Source organism: Octopus bimaculoides, chromosome 8 (assembly GCF_001194135.2).
Source record: "Octopus bimaculoides isolate UCB-OBI-ISO-001 chromosome 8, ASM119413v2, whole genome shotgun sequence".
NCBI lineage: Eukaryota > Metazoa > Mollusca > Cephalopoda > Octopoda > Octopodidae > Octopus > Octopus bimaculoides.
Genome location: NC_068988.1, coordinates 27,580,258 through 27,595,520, shown reverse-complemented (window position 1 = coordinate 27,595,520; position 15,263 = coordinate 27,580,258). Strand labels below are relative to the sequence as shown.

Below are 15,263 nucleotides of genomic sequence, written 5' to 3'. Positions count from 1 at the left end.
GGGGGGGGGGGCGCATTTGTGGCTCCAAGTGACAAAGTTGACTTTGGTGAAATTTGAACTCAGAATCAGAAGATAGATGAAATGCCACTAAGCATTTTGCTCGGCATGCTAACAATTCTGGCAGCTCACTGCCTTAATGATAATAATAATAATAATAATAATAGTAATAAAAGCATCATGTGTTCTCGTAGTTAGTAGAATATGGTCCTACATCAGAAAATCCATTAGATATAATACTGAAACCAATGTTTTCTATCACCAAAAACCTGTCAAAATTACTCATTTTATTTACTGGCTGTTGTCAACCAATCTCAATATACAACACAGAAAATTTCAATAAAAAATAATTCAGCCAAGTTACAAAACAGATTAGCGAGTAGCTTTTGTATCAACTAGTAGTAGTAGCAGTAGTAGTAGTAGTAATTGTAGTAGTAGCGGCAGTTGCTGTTGTTGGTTGGCATTAGGCCATCACTGATTGATCAGACCTATGATTAAAAGCTCTCCAGTCACGATCAATCATTCTTTCTTTTGTATGCTCTGGAGTACATTGTCTCATGTCTCCTTTTTCTTTTTTTTTTTCTAAGCAGCCAAATCTCCTTGAACTTCCACCCAATAGGGTTGAAGATTTGGCTGCTATTTCTAACAGATCATACAACTTCACAGAGGCTCTTTCGTTGGTTTAAATGGTTGTTCAACAAAAAAGGCAACAGGGTATGAACAATTTAAAGATGCACTTTTAAGTCGATTGCATACAATCGACTGTTGTTGTAGCAAAAATTGTATCCTTTGTCTTTTAGTTGATTCAGTCTGTGGCCATTCTGGGGGCACTGTCTTCGGTTTATTCAGAAAAATCACTCTCAAAACTTATTTTTCATTTTGGTACTTATTCTAACAATTTTTTTTTGGCAAAGCACTAAGTTACAAGGATATAAACAAACCAGCTTTGATTGTCAAGTGGTAGCGGGGGAGACAAAGACACATACAAACATGACAGACTTCCACACAGTTTCCATCTACCAATTTCACTCACAAGGTATTGGTTGACACATGGCTGTAGTAAAATACACTGGCCCAAGGTACTGCATAGTGGGACTGAACCTAAAACCATGTGGCTGCAATGTAAGCTATCTAACCACACAGCCACGCCTATTTCTTTGTTTGGATTAGTTGAACTAAGCAGTAAACAGTCAAAGACGGAACGATCTGAAAGAGGAATTGGGTAAACATGCAAATGGTAGTTAAAATAATATCAGCACCAAAGGTTTTAAGCAGATCTGGTTGTCTATGTTACAAAGAACAACAAAACACTTTAATAAAACTGTATTTGAGAGGGAAAACTAACTGTGATGTAAATTTATATCTTATCACGAACAATTATATGTAAGATGTTATTCATGCTTTATTTTACTCTACGTATTTTGAATTGAAGAAGAGGAATATGTAGTCTGGTGTGCTTGAGATCTCTCTCTCTCTCTCTCTCTCTCTCTCTCTCTATGATAGATTTTAACAAACTGGCATTGTGTAAACGTACAAATTTGCCTAATCAAGAAGATAAGTCATTTACTTGCACATAAGAACGTGCTTCTTTGTAAGAGATGCAGGACATTTATTATGAAGGAAAAGATGCTTTATGAAATACATAAATATAGGAAGGGCATCTGGTTGTAGAAACCATGCCAAGCTGACATGGGAGCTTGATGCAGCTCTGTGGTTTGCTGAATCCTGTCAAATATCCAAACCATGCCAGCATGATAAAATGGACGTTATATGATGATGACAATGACGATGATGATGATGATAGACAAAGAAATAGATTTTGGAATAATTTCAATCATTTTGGAAGGAGGGATTTCAACTTAAAAGAAAAAAAAAAAAGAAATCTGCACTGTATTAGACAAGCTATTAAGTGTCTCGTTCAGCTCTTTATTCAACCAGACTGTGTGTGTGTGTGTGTGTGTGTGTGTGTGTGTGTGTGTGCGTGCGTGTGCGCAATGAACTGAATGCGAGTATATTGTTGCATAGTCTATATTGGTTGTTGGGAGTATTGGCAATTAAGAAGAAGATATTTAATTGTAGAGGGGCAACAGCACAACTGAGGATACAACAGAAGGAATGAAACCCATCATTAATATGGAGATGATGAAAGCTTATTCTTATCATCTTTTTTTTTTTTTATTGATCTCAGTCACTGGACTGCAGCCATACCGGACTTCAGCCTTCAAAGGTTTCAGTCAATAGTATTGATCTCAAGTACTTTGATGCTTATCTTATTGATCTCGTAAGGGGTAAAATGTAATCAATCTTGGCAAGAGTTTAAGACTCTATGTGTTGAGGAAAGGAAACAATTGGTTAAATTGGTATGAGTATATATATTGCCTGCATTTATAAAATGTGAAGCAATGGAAAGTAAACCAAAGACTCGTAATGTTTGAACTCACACCAGCAAGGTACAAAATGCTGGATGTTGCAAAACATCCAATTCTTGTTTTCAACAGACTTACTCATCTGAATCACCTTTTTTCTTTAATGAATAATAAACTGAAATAATAATTCCTTCTACTATAGGCACAAGGACTGAAATTTTTTGGGAAGAGGGCTAGTCGATTACATCGACCCCAGAACTTGACTGGTACGTATTTCATCAGCCCTGAAAGGATGAGAGGCAAAGTCAACTTTGGTGGAGTTTGAACCCAGAACATAAAGACATGAAATGCCACTAAACATTTTGCCTGGCACACTGATTCTGCCGACTTGCTACCTTATACATTACTAGTAGTAGTAGTAATAATAATAATAATAATAATAATAACAACAACAACAACAGCAGCACTCGGAGAGTGCAAACCTCTGCCAAGGCAACACCAATGTCCTTTCAATGATTGGCTAGAGATGATTTTTAAAATGAGAATATTTGAAATAAACTTGACTGATCTCACAAATGAGAATACTAAAAATGAACCCGACTGCTCTCAAAAATTAAGTAAAAAACCTAGAAAAATAATCCAGAATCCTTGTCCGGTACCTAATCAATCCCAATGGTACTCATGGAATGTAAAGGTGGCTGTATAAAATTTAGTAACAGTAATAAATAGTTTATCTTTAGCTACATTCAAAATAGTTTCATAAGTGGAGGTAATGATAAATTCTACTCAGGAATTTTTAAATGATAGCATGAGACCTTTTGGCTTTCTCCTCTCATAAATTCCAATATGTAAGTATACTGTTAAGTGTTAATATGTATGTATAATATATATTATAAAAATATGTTAGTGTTATTTAATTTCTGAACAGTTTTACTACTGTTTATGTAGCTTGATTTCTTTATCCATCAATTTCTACTAAGATAGAGATGTGAGTAAAATTAATAATAGAGAAATGAAAACAAAAACTTTAGAAACAGCCTAAAGGGAGATAATTGAGAAAGACTTGAAAGTTAACATAAGATTGTAATTATGTAAAGTAAATATAACAAATAATCCAGAATCCTAGTCTGGTACCAGATCAATCCTCAAATCTCATCAGTTCATGCCAGTCATGAGACCAAACATCCCTGAAAGTTTCATCTGAATCCATCCAGCGGTTCTTGGGATATCTTGTCCACGGACAAACAAACACAACTGAAAACAATACCTCTGCCTTCACTAAAGCAGAGGTAATAATAAACTGAATAAAATGAATGACAACTTTCAAAGGACACTAATTAGAGCTCAACTCAGAATGTAGAATAAAGAAACTAGATATTGAAAGTTTAATACTTCACCAGTTGTGTCAATTCACCCACTTAAGAAGAAATAGAAATAAATGTAGGTCAATTTATTTCTCATATTGTCGTTAGAGCCATAAAAATGGCATTTCATCAAAGCTCAAACTGTGTAGATCTTATTCTTAGAGAAACCATACGAATGTTAAATAAACAAATACTTGATCATATTCCAAGTGAAACAGTTTCTCAAACAAGAAATTAACAGATCAAAAGAACAAAGAGTAAGGAAAAAAATACCTAGAAGCACTTAAAAATAAAATATCAGCGTCAAGGAGTGCATCCTTCCTTTAAGTCCTATCTAGCGTTCAGTGTAAAACAAAAAAAAAAAAATTGAATCACAAATGAATCATCAGTATTTCAATGTTGACTGGCTTTGTACATGTTCACAATATTGCCTCTCCTTCTTTTGGTAATTTCTCTGTGAGTCATGCCTAACTATTTCAACAACATTTTACTGTCTTCCTTAACTGGCTGGTTCTAACACAGCTACCATCATCTACGATTGCAGAACCCGTTTTTATCTTCAATAAATTAGATCATCCAGGCTTATCCAATTTTTTAGATCTAAATCATTTACATGTCTTTGTCTTTTTCCTCTCTCTCACTCTCTCTCCTTCCCTATTCCTGCCCCAAATAGGCATCATTTGGTGCTCCTTACATGCAACCATTTTTCTCGCCCTTAGATTGTTCGAATTCACTCTAACTTCAGGAGTTTGCAATATGTATCTTTTATTCTTTACTCATTTCAGTCATGGACTGCAGCCATGCTAGGTACCATCTGGAAGGGTTTAGTCAAACAAATTAATCCCAGGACTCCTTGGTAAGTCTGGAACTTATTCTATTGGTCTTGTTTTCTTAACTGCTAAATTACAGGGACATAAATTAAACAGAAGTGGGAGACAAACAGAACAAACACCATGCACACACGACAAGCTTCCTCCAGTTTCCATCAACCAAATCCACTCACAAAGCTTTGGTTGGCTTGGGATTATAGTAAGAAACACTAACCCAAGGTGCTGCACATTAAAACTGAACCCAAAATCCACATGGTCGGGAAGCAGCAAGCTTTTTAACCACATAGCCGTTCCTAAGATCATATTTAGCTTCTTCCTCTCTACCCATTGATTTGTGTGCAGCATTTCATAACTATTTATTTGAGTTTTTATATTTGTTACTATTAACAAATTAAAATACAGCCCTCTTAATTAATATTCACATCCAACATTGAAGGCAGTAATATACTGGACTGAAAACTTTCTCTACGAAATCAAAACAATTCTGTAGCTGTAGAATATACTTCCTTTTTTTGTTTGTTTGTTTTCATGTATTTAATTTCATCACCAAAATGTGAATACAACTCAATGTTGAATCAACAGTTTATATTAAACATTCAAATGAATAGAGGAGGGAGTAGTAGAAAATGTCTCATGAGATCATTTTTCATTTATTTATTCATTCTGTAAAGGTTAACATTATAATCAACATCGACAGAGAGAGAGAGAGAGAAATAGAGAGAGAGAGATGACGTAACGAAGAAATCAAGATTATTACTTCATCTCAACATGCAGTCGAGCTATTTTTAGCTTCTCTGAGGCCTTAGAGCAGGAGTCAGCCTTAGGTCAGTGTTAGTTTAAACCTGTACTCATTAATCAAGCAAGATATTCGTACAGCAGCTTCGTAACTCGGCAACATACAGAAACACTACAGAAGTTACCTGGCATTTCACTGAGGCATTACAACAGCTCCCTTTGTCGATGTACAACATCCACAGCCTTTGTACCACTTTGACGAATCGTCGCATCACAAATACACTTGATCATTAGCAGAAAACACAAAAACGCCTCGAGTGCTTTTGAACAAAAAGAAATGACATCATTGCAATTCTACGACGACTCAATGAATGTGAAACTAAAGAAAGTTGTTTCAAATATAGTTTGTAGCCGAGATTGTACTTTGCTTATTATATCACTAAGATGTCTATTATAGAAAAAAAAAAACAATGATTTCTTTCCTAGGCAAAAAGATTTGCTTGAAAAAGGATGGGTTATTTAGTCACGACAGAAATATATTTTACCACCTGCTTTTAACCCTCACTGCACTGGTTAAATTTTTGCTGGTGATGTAACAAATCAGTTCTTGCAATCTTTTTCTATTGGCCAGTAAAAATAAAATGTGCATTGTATGTGATATGAAATGTGGGGGATTCCAGAAAGCACCTCACAACCAAAAACAAGCTAAGTCAATCCCTGTGTCTCAAGTACACACGACAGAGCTGAGTATATTCAGTTCTTGCACAGTAAGTGTTAAGATAAATGTCAAGGAAATTTTTAAGCAAAGAATTACAAAGTATCATTTCTATTCGTATATAAGTATCACCCCTAATTTAGTGTTAAATCTTAGTAGAAAATTGTTTTCCTTCATTTTAGTTTGACCCTTGTATAAGTTGCATCCTAGATTTTCAATACAACTTCAAGTATAATTAGTATAACTTATACATGAGTAAATATGATACTTACTCCTGGAACTGTATAATGTGTCACTGAATTTAGTTTCTGTATTTCAAAAATAGCAAGTAAAATTTAAAACTCGGATTTGAATTTAAAGAAGGTCCTTAGAAGATAGGATTTGTTTTCACCCACTGATATTTGAAAAGATTAGGTACAACTTATCCTCTTAGAAGTCACAAAACAAAAGTGGATTATTTTTTATGCTGGGTCATTACCCTGAAGGATTTAGTAAAAAAAAAAATGACCCTACCCTCTAGGGGTAGGGAAGACATAAACACAGACACACACACACACACACATATGATGGGTTTCCATCTACCAGATTCACTCACAAGGCATTGGTTGGCTCTGTGCTATAGTAGAAGACATTTTTTTACTAAGGTGCTATGCAGTGGGACTGAACTTGAAACCACATGGTTGCAAAGCAGACATCATAACCACAAAGCCATACCTGCACCGCTTGACCAATTTTTTTCTTTTTTAAAATTTGCAAAAGTAACGATGTTTAGACACAAGTTCATTTTTGAAAGTAAGGGGCATTTAATCAATTCATCATCATCATCGTTTAACGTCCGCTTTCCATGCTAGCATGGGTTGGACGATTTGACTGAGGACTGGTGAAACCGGATGGCAACACCAGGCTCCAGTCTGATTTGGCAGAGTTTCTACAGCTGGATGCCCTTCCTAACGCCAATCTTATATATATATATATCTATCTCTGTATATTTAAGTGTGGCCTAGTGGTTGGGTATTTTGTTCACGACTGTAAGGTCATGAATTCAATTCTCGGTGGCATGTTGTGTCCTTGAGGAAGACACTTTATTTCACATTGCTCCAGTCCACTCAGCTGACAAGAATGAGTTGTACCTGAATTTCAAAGAGCCAGCCATATCACATTCTATGTCACACTGAGACTCTCTGAGAGCTACATAAAGGGTATGCATGTCTGAGGAGTGCTCAGCCATTTGCATGTTAATTTCACGAGCAGGCTGTTCCATTTATCGAATGAACCGAAACCCTTGTCATCATAACTGATTCAGTGCCAGTTATTAAGCTAATCAGATCCTTGTAGAATCTGAACACAACTACAAAGAAATGCCAAAATAATAAACAGTGAAGTCTTGTACTCTTCTGTTTGCATTAACTCACTAACCCCATAATCTATGAAAATAATGAAAGCATTCAACAAAGCATCATTTCTGTCATCCATACAGTCAATACCAAAACAAAGAAATAATTTGAGGCATGAAATCGATCTTGTCATACCTTTTAGGAATTTTTTTTTTTCCGGTTTTCTTAATTTTCTTTTGTTACATTGATCACTCAAAAAAAGCACCTTTCAGAATCTCTCCCTATGTGTGTGTGTGTGTGTGTGTGTGTATACTTATGTGTATGTGTGTATGTATGTATGTATGTATGTATATATATATATATATATATATATATATATATATATATATATATATATATATATATATATATATATATATATATATATATATATACACACACACGTGTATGCATTGTGTGTGTATACACATACACACACATGTATTCATACAACAATGAAATGAAAGTACACTGTCAACAATCTTGAAAGCGTTCGTCACCATTATCTGACTCGCTTCATTAAACAAGTAAAAGAATGATTCACTGTGAAGATTAACAACAAAACAAAGCTTGATTTTCCGATAGAATCTGCATTTTTTATATTTTGATGCTAATTGTCTTTGTCTCCATCAGATACTGTGAACATGCAAAACCATTTTGGCCAACAGTAATTGTCTCTCTATAAAAATATCATTGTTGTTTTAGTGTGGCTGGGTGGTAAGAAGTTTGCTTCCCAACTGTATGGTTTCAGGTTCAGTCCCACTATGTGGCACCCTGGGCAAGTTTCTTCTATTAAAACCCTAGTCTGAATAAAGTTTTGGGAGTAGCTTTGGGAGATGGAAACTGAAACAAGCCTATTGTGTGTGTGCGTGTGTGTGTGTGTGTGTGTGTGTGTGTATGTGCATCCTTGTTTTGACATCAGGTGATTGTTGTAAATGAATTTCATTCATTTCCAATAGTCTGTGAAAACATATCAGGCCATGGGAGCAATATTACTGCACTTGAAAACAGGTAAAGCTTGGCGACAAGAAAGACATCTGGCCATAGAAAATCTATCTTAACAAATTCTGTATGACCCATGCAAGCATGGAAAAGTGGATCTGATGATGGTGATGATGATAGTTTTATAGAAGAGCCTAGATTTTTGAATGGGTCTATGAAAAAATTACATAGAATATAAACAGAAAATGTACAGATGTAAAACCAGTGAGTGATGGCCATGTGGGAGTGAAACTCACATCTCTTCATTGAGTACTGCATATATTAAAATTGCTTTCAAATTTTAGCACAAGGCCAGCAATTTCAGGGAAGGGGATAAGTTGGTTATATTGACCCCAGTGCTCAACTGGTACTTATTTTATCAACCCCAAAAGGATGAAAGGCAAAGTCAATCCTGCATATTGCCAACAGGTCTCACCTGTTTCTCAGACTAATTCTCGTTTCTCTTTATGCTCATATACTTATGTAAGAACTCACCAAACACACAACCACACACAATTTGTAAACATATAAGAGTCATGATGTGAGACAAAAGTAAAGAAACAGGAACTAATTATTTTCCTTTAAAACAATTTGGGTGTGAGAGCTAAGGATCTATACTTCCTACTTTTCAATGACTCGGCACACAAACACACACACACCATGAAAAAATCCTACTCACCCTACATATTATACAGGGAGGGGCAGAAAAGACAGATATTTTTGAAATGGCTATTACTCAGCCCTAGTGGGAGGGACATTACCATTCAATCCATGGTGTCTTAGCATTTTTTTTTCTTTTTAGGTAAAACCATGACAATGTGGCTAGTAGAGCATTGTGCGTTTGCTTTTGACAGTTGTGAAGAATAACGAGTCTGTCGCAGCAGTTCAGCGTGAGTTTCAGCGCCACTTCAACATTCACCAAAATCAGGCTGTTCCCACCCATAAACAGTCTTATGTTGGGTGAATGCACTTCGTACACAAGGTACACTAATGAATAGGAGACTGCACCATAATGCTAATACGAATACATTGATGTCAATAAAATTTGTTTGCAACTAAAATTAATGATTTTATGAATTTTTCCAAAACGTCCATCCTCTCTGTCCCACCCTGTATAACTGAGTTTGTTGTTGAGCAATGTTATTGTTGTTGGCACTCCGTCGCTTACGACGTCGAGGGTTCCAGGATATTCAGCGTGACACAGTGTGACAAGGCTGACCCTTTGAATTACAGGCACAACAGAAACAGGAAATAAGAGTGAGAGAAAGTTGAGGTGAAAGAGTACAGCAGGGTTCGCCACCATCCCCTGCCGGAGCCTCGTGGAGCTTTAGGTGTTTTCACTCAATAAACACTCACAACGCCCGGTCTGGGAATCGAAACCGCGATCCTATGACCGCGAGTTCGCTGCCCTAACCACTGGGCCATTGCACCTCCACCCTGTTGAGCAATGACATACATTTAAACGATCTCATTCATACAGCAAATCATGACAAATACTTGAAATACAAAATATATATAACACTGACCTGTTATTCATATGAAGTTCTAATGAAATATTAATCAGACTTATTTCACCACCTCTATGAAATATAGGAAAGGCTTGGCTGTATGGTTGAGAAGCTGGCTTCTCAACCATGCAGTCTCAGCTCTAATTTCACAGCACACCACTTTGGGTTAGTACCATCTACTATAGCCCAAGGCCGACCAATGCCTTGTGGATTGATTTGGTAGAAAGGAACTGAAAGAAACCTGTTATATATACACACACACACACATATATGTATGCGTATACACACACACACGTGTGTGTGTGTGTGTGTGTGTGTGTGTGTGTATGTGTGTGTGTGTGTATGTGTGTGTATGTATGTATCATTTATATTATATATGAGTAGGTGTTCATCATTATCATCATCATTTAACATCCGCTTTCCATGCTGGCATGGATTGGAAGGTTTGACATGGAGCTGGCTAGCAGGGAGCAGTCCAGACTCCCACTGTCTGCTGTGGCATGATTTTTACGGCTGGATGCCCTTCCTAACACCAACCACTTTACAGAGTGTATTGGGGGCTTTTTATGTGTGTGTGTGCGTGTGTGTACCCTATCATGACATCACAAGATGGTTGCAAAAGAGAATCATTATCATACTAGCGAGTCTGTCTGTTTCCTCCGATCTTCTGTGAAAATCATAAATCTACTTCAACATATTACATCTAACCCATGCAAACATGAAAAATTAGATGTGAAATGATTACATACACCTACCCACTCACATTGGACCAGCCTACAAAAACATCCCACAAAAATCAAAATAACAGAACCATGTACATAACAGTGTGAAATATTACTCAGTCTTATTTCACCACCTACATGAAACATATATATATATATATATATATACAGAGAGAGAGAGAGAGAGAGAGAGAGAGAGAGAGAGAGAGAGAGAGAGAGAGAGAGAGAGAGAGAGAGAGAGAGAGAAAGAGAGAGAGAAAGAGAGAGAGCCATCCCATAAAAAACATGTCATCAGCTAGATTGTTGTTTTAAACAGCAATATTGGAAAATCAATTTTTTGAAACCTATCACCTACCTCTGCAAACAAACAAACCAGGTGAAATTTACACAAAATCTTATACATCTAATGGAATGACAAGTGAACTTCATTCATATTGCTTAATAGCATATTAAGTGGGAGGAAACGTTGCTGAAGAAGATTACAGCCAATCCTATATATTTCTGATTCATTAGCACCATCACTATGGCAATGAGCCAATGATTACACAACAAGTTCTATACTAATTTCTTTAGTGTATTCTTATAGTGCTATACTTGTAGTAACTGCTACTAATTTCAGCTGTACTATTACTTCACTACGGTATGCATTTATAATTACATTTTAAACTATATCTGGGACTTCCTAATAATATTATTAGTAATTTTAGCTGTAATAGTGTACTGGCTATATGTTGTTGTTGTAGTAGTAGTAGTAGTAGTAGTAGGAAGAGGAGGAGTACAACAAATTTAATATGTCTCTTACTGACAATGCATCTATTTCTTTTATCTTTCACTTGTTTCAGTCACTGGACTGCAACCATTCTGGGGCCTTGAAGTGTTTAGTCCAACAAATCAACCCCAAGAGTAATTTTTAAGCCATGTACTTATTTTGCTAAACCGAAAGTCATGGGACTTAAACAAGCCAACACTGGTTGGCAAGTGGTGAGGGAGTGAAAGAAACACAAACACACACACACACACACACACATATTGTGTGTGTGTGTCTATATGTATGTGTGTATATGTATGTACACATACACAACAGGTTTCCACACAGTTTCCATCTACCAAATTCACTTACAAATTCACTTTGGTCTGCCTGAGGCTATAGAAGAGACTTTCCCAAGGTGCCATATAGTGGGATCGAACCTGGAACCATGTCATTGAGAAGCAAAGCTTCTTAACCACACAGCCACATCTGCACCTATTCAGAATAAAATAAAATAAATAACAGAAACCATTTTTTCTTTCGTCTTTGTCCTCTACAACAGAACATGTCACCAGACCAAGCAACACAAACATAGTTATTCTATCCCCACTGGGTTTGTGAAACATTTTGTTTTCTATTTGAGTATCTTAGCCCTTACATGTTCTCTGCAAGACTTTTGCCTCAACACCTGTTTTTTAAGAATGTTTTTCTCTGAGAACAACAGCTTAAGAATAAAAAAAGAAGATAAAAAGAAAAGTGTTTCACTTTATTTACCCTAAGAAATGTTTCTCTTCTCTTAACCCCTTCTACAACACTTGGAATAAAATGACTACAAGGTTTTTATTCTCTTTCTTTCTATCTTAGAAGTGATACACATTGTGTAATGTTTTCTCTCTCTCCTCCTCCTCCTCCATAACATGAGGGTTTGTCTATATGACCAACCTGTATGTGAAGAATTCTATAATGGTGTGGTAAGAGACCTATTTTTTTCTCTTTTTTTTCTTCTTTTTTTGCTGCACAGTGAAGACAATTCCATTTTCCTGCCTGCAGACAGCCAAGGTAAAAAAAAACAACTCTAAGTACTGTTTAAGGCTGGTGGTGACTCCCCTGCTTACCTACTTCTCTCTTTCTTTCTCTCGTCTCTCAGTTAGCCTGCAGAAAACTTGTGGATGACAACAACTGTGAAAACGGACACTGGATTTAAGCAGGAGAGTTTCATCATTCAAATGAATATGATGTAACAAACAATATGAGCACAAAAATATCACCCTGCGGCAGTAATCATTTTACCCTCGTCCGTTCAGAGAAAATATCTACACTTCAAACCATAGATAATGGAACAGAATTTTTCTGTAAGAAAGAACAATATAGACACAGGACTCTCAACTAATTTTTGACACTGAAGGCGTTATATATAAACGGAGAGACTAAACAGTTTATACAAACCAACACAATTTATACAAACTGTCTGTATTAGATAAGTGGTCAAACATTGATTAGGACTGGTGTGAGAAAAAAATACATTCCCACCATATGGGTGACATGCCACCCGCAGATGTTTAATACCTGATTGAAAGTTCACTTAAATTCTGTAATGGTAGACACTTGGTACATTTTCACTAAAAAATATCAGGAAATTCTAAAAAAAACTACCGACAGACACACACACATTCATACATGTGCATGCATGCATACACACATGCGCACATGCACCCACACACATGTATGCACATGTGAACACATACAAACACACACACACACACACACACACACACACACGAACATGAACACACACTTACACACTATAATTATTAGTAGAACAAAGGGATTGAGCAAACTGAATATTTTAGCATTTTTTCCTTTGCTTGTTTCAATCATTGGACTGAGGCTATGCAAGTGCATCACCTTGAGGGATTTAGTCAAACAAATCACCCCCAGGACTTATTTATTAAGCCTGCAACTTATTATATTGGCCTCCGTTGTCAAATCACTAAATTACAGGGATTCAAACAAACCAACACCAGTTGTCAAGTGGTTTATACATGTGGGATGGGAAACAAACACAAATACAGGTTTCCATACATTTTCTGTCTTTCAAACCCAGTCACATAATATTGATCAGCCCAGCTATAGCAGAAGACACTCGCTCAAGGTGCAGCGTAGAGTCACTGAACCCGAAAGTATGCAGTTGCAAAGTGAACTTCTTAAGCACCATGACCCGTTATATTTGAAAGTAAAATATTTTCCAGTTTTTTGCACTGAGTTTTTTGTATTCTGGAAATAAGAAATTCAAAGTATCTGCTATTACAGAATTTAAGTGAACTTTCAATCGGGTATAAAGCATTTGTGGGTGGCATGTTATCCATATGGTGGGAATGTATTTTTTTCTCACACCATTCCTAATCAGTTTCCAATAAACATAACTCCACAATTTATATTGATTATCTTTCCTCCTCCTTTTTAACACAAGTTTTTTTGATGAAGCATGCAAATATACATACATACATACATACACATATACACACATACATTTTTACATATTCCTGGAACTTAATTGTGTGTGTACATATGAGAGAGAGTCACCTGAGAATATAGAGATATTATTCCATAATTAAAGCTTTATCATACTTTATCTTTTTCTCCTCTTCTGTCACAGTTTTAAACATTGTCATTTAGTACATACAGAAACACATAGCTATATACAACTAACACATCTATAAAAAAATTACATGTATATTTGTATGTCATAGAAACCAGTAGTCTCAGTCGTGGCTGGAAATATTCAGATAATATATATACATATACATGTACAACAGCTTGATTTGGCTCCACACAACTTAAAGGTTCCTATCTCGTTAGTGTTTCTACATGCTTGACAAGATAGGTTCATTCGATGAGTCAGTCAAACTTTAAGTTACATGGAGCCAAGTCAAACCGTTATTAAATAAAATATGTAATTTCAATGAAATGTGTTGGGTGCCACTTTTTTTTCCATTTGTCTATTCACTCACTCATCATCATCATTTAACATTCATCTTCCATGCTGGCATGGGTTGGAAGGTCTGACAGGAGCAGGCAAGTCAGAGGACTGCACCAAAAATCCATACTATGAATATCGTTAACCCTTTTGCATTCAAACTGGCCATATCTGGCTAAGATGTTTAACCCATTTTATGCAGAAACTGGCCAGATGCAACCTCTCATACCAACCCTACAATGTCATTCTGAAACCAAACCATCTCATTAATGAAATCTCTAAACTACAACATAAAGCATGATAAATTTAAAACAATGAAAATAAGTTCTACATTTGACAGAGTAATTTGAATACTAAAGGGTCAAGAGAGTGCATTCAAAATGAGATAATTTGAGAACAGAGTGGAGTGAACAATGTGACTGCAGAATACCAAAAGCACAAGTTCTGGTGGGCTGGACATGTTGCAAGGTTCACAGAAAACAGGTGGACTTGTGCAGTAGCTGAATGGTATCCAAGAGATGGGAAAAGGCCACTCAGAAGGCATCCATGACAACGGGGAGATGATTTAGTCAAGCAAATTGTGTCAAGATGGAAAGAATGGCACAGTCAAGACAAAATTGAAAGTGCATTGTGACCAGCAATGTCATCATCATCATCATCATCATCGTTTAACGTCTGCTTTCCATGCTAGCATGGGTTGGACAATTTGACTGAGGACTGGTGCAACCGGATGGCTACACCAGGCTCCAATCTAATTTGGCAGAGTTTCTACAGCTGGATGCCCTTCCTAACGCCAACCACTCAGAGAGTGTAGTGGGTGCTTTTACGTGTCACCCGCACGAAAACGGCCACGCTCGAAATGGTGTCTTTTATGTGCCACCCGCACAAGAGCCAGTCCAGGGGCACTGGCAATGATCTCGCTCGAAAACCCTACAAGGCCAGTCAGG

General features: G+C 36.5%; 1 protein-coding gene and 1 long non-coding RNA gene across 3 annotated transcripts in view; one reads left to right on the top strand and one right to left on the bottom strand.

Annotated features, from left to right (window-relative positions):
• LOC128248555 (uncharacterized) overlaps positions 1-9,416 on the top strand; it is a 15,703-nt gene extending 6,287 nt beyond the window's left edge. The window contains exons 2-3 of the long non-coding RNA XR_008264728.1: positions 4,513-4,583; positions 9,164-9,416. This is a non-coding gene — a long non-coding RNA (uncharacterized LOC128248555). The remainder of the gene's footprint in view (positions 1-4,512; positions 4,584-9,163) is intronic.
• The window catches only part of LOC106880872 (E3 ubiquitin-protein ligase RNF38), a 269,382-nt gene that overhangs the window by 68,040 nt on the left and 186,079 nt on the right, over positions 1-15,263 (bottom strand). The window lies entirely within an intron of this gene.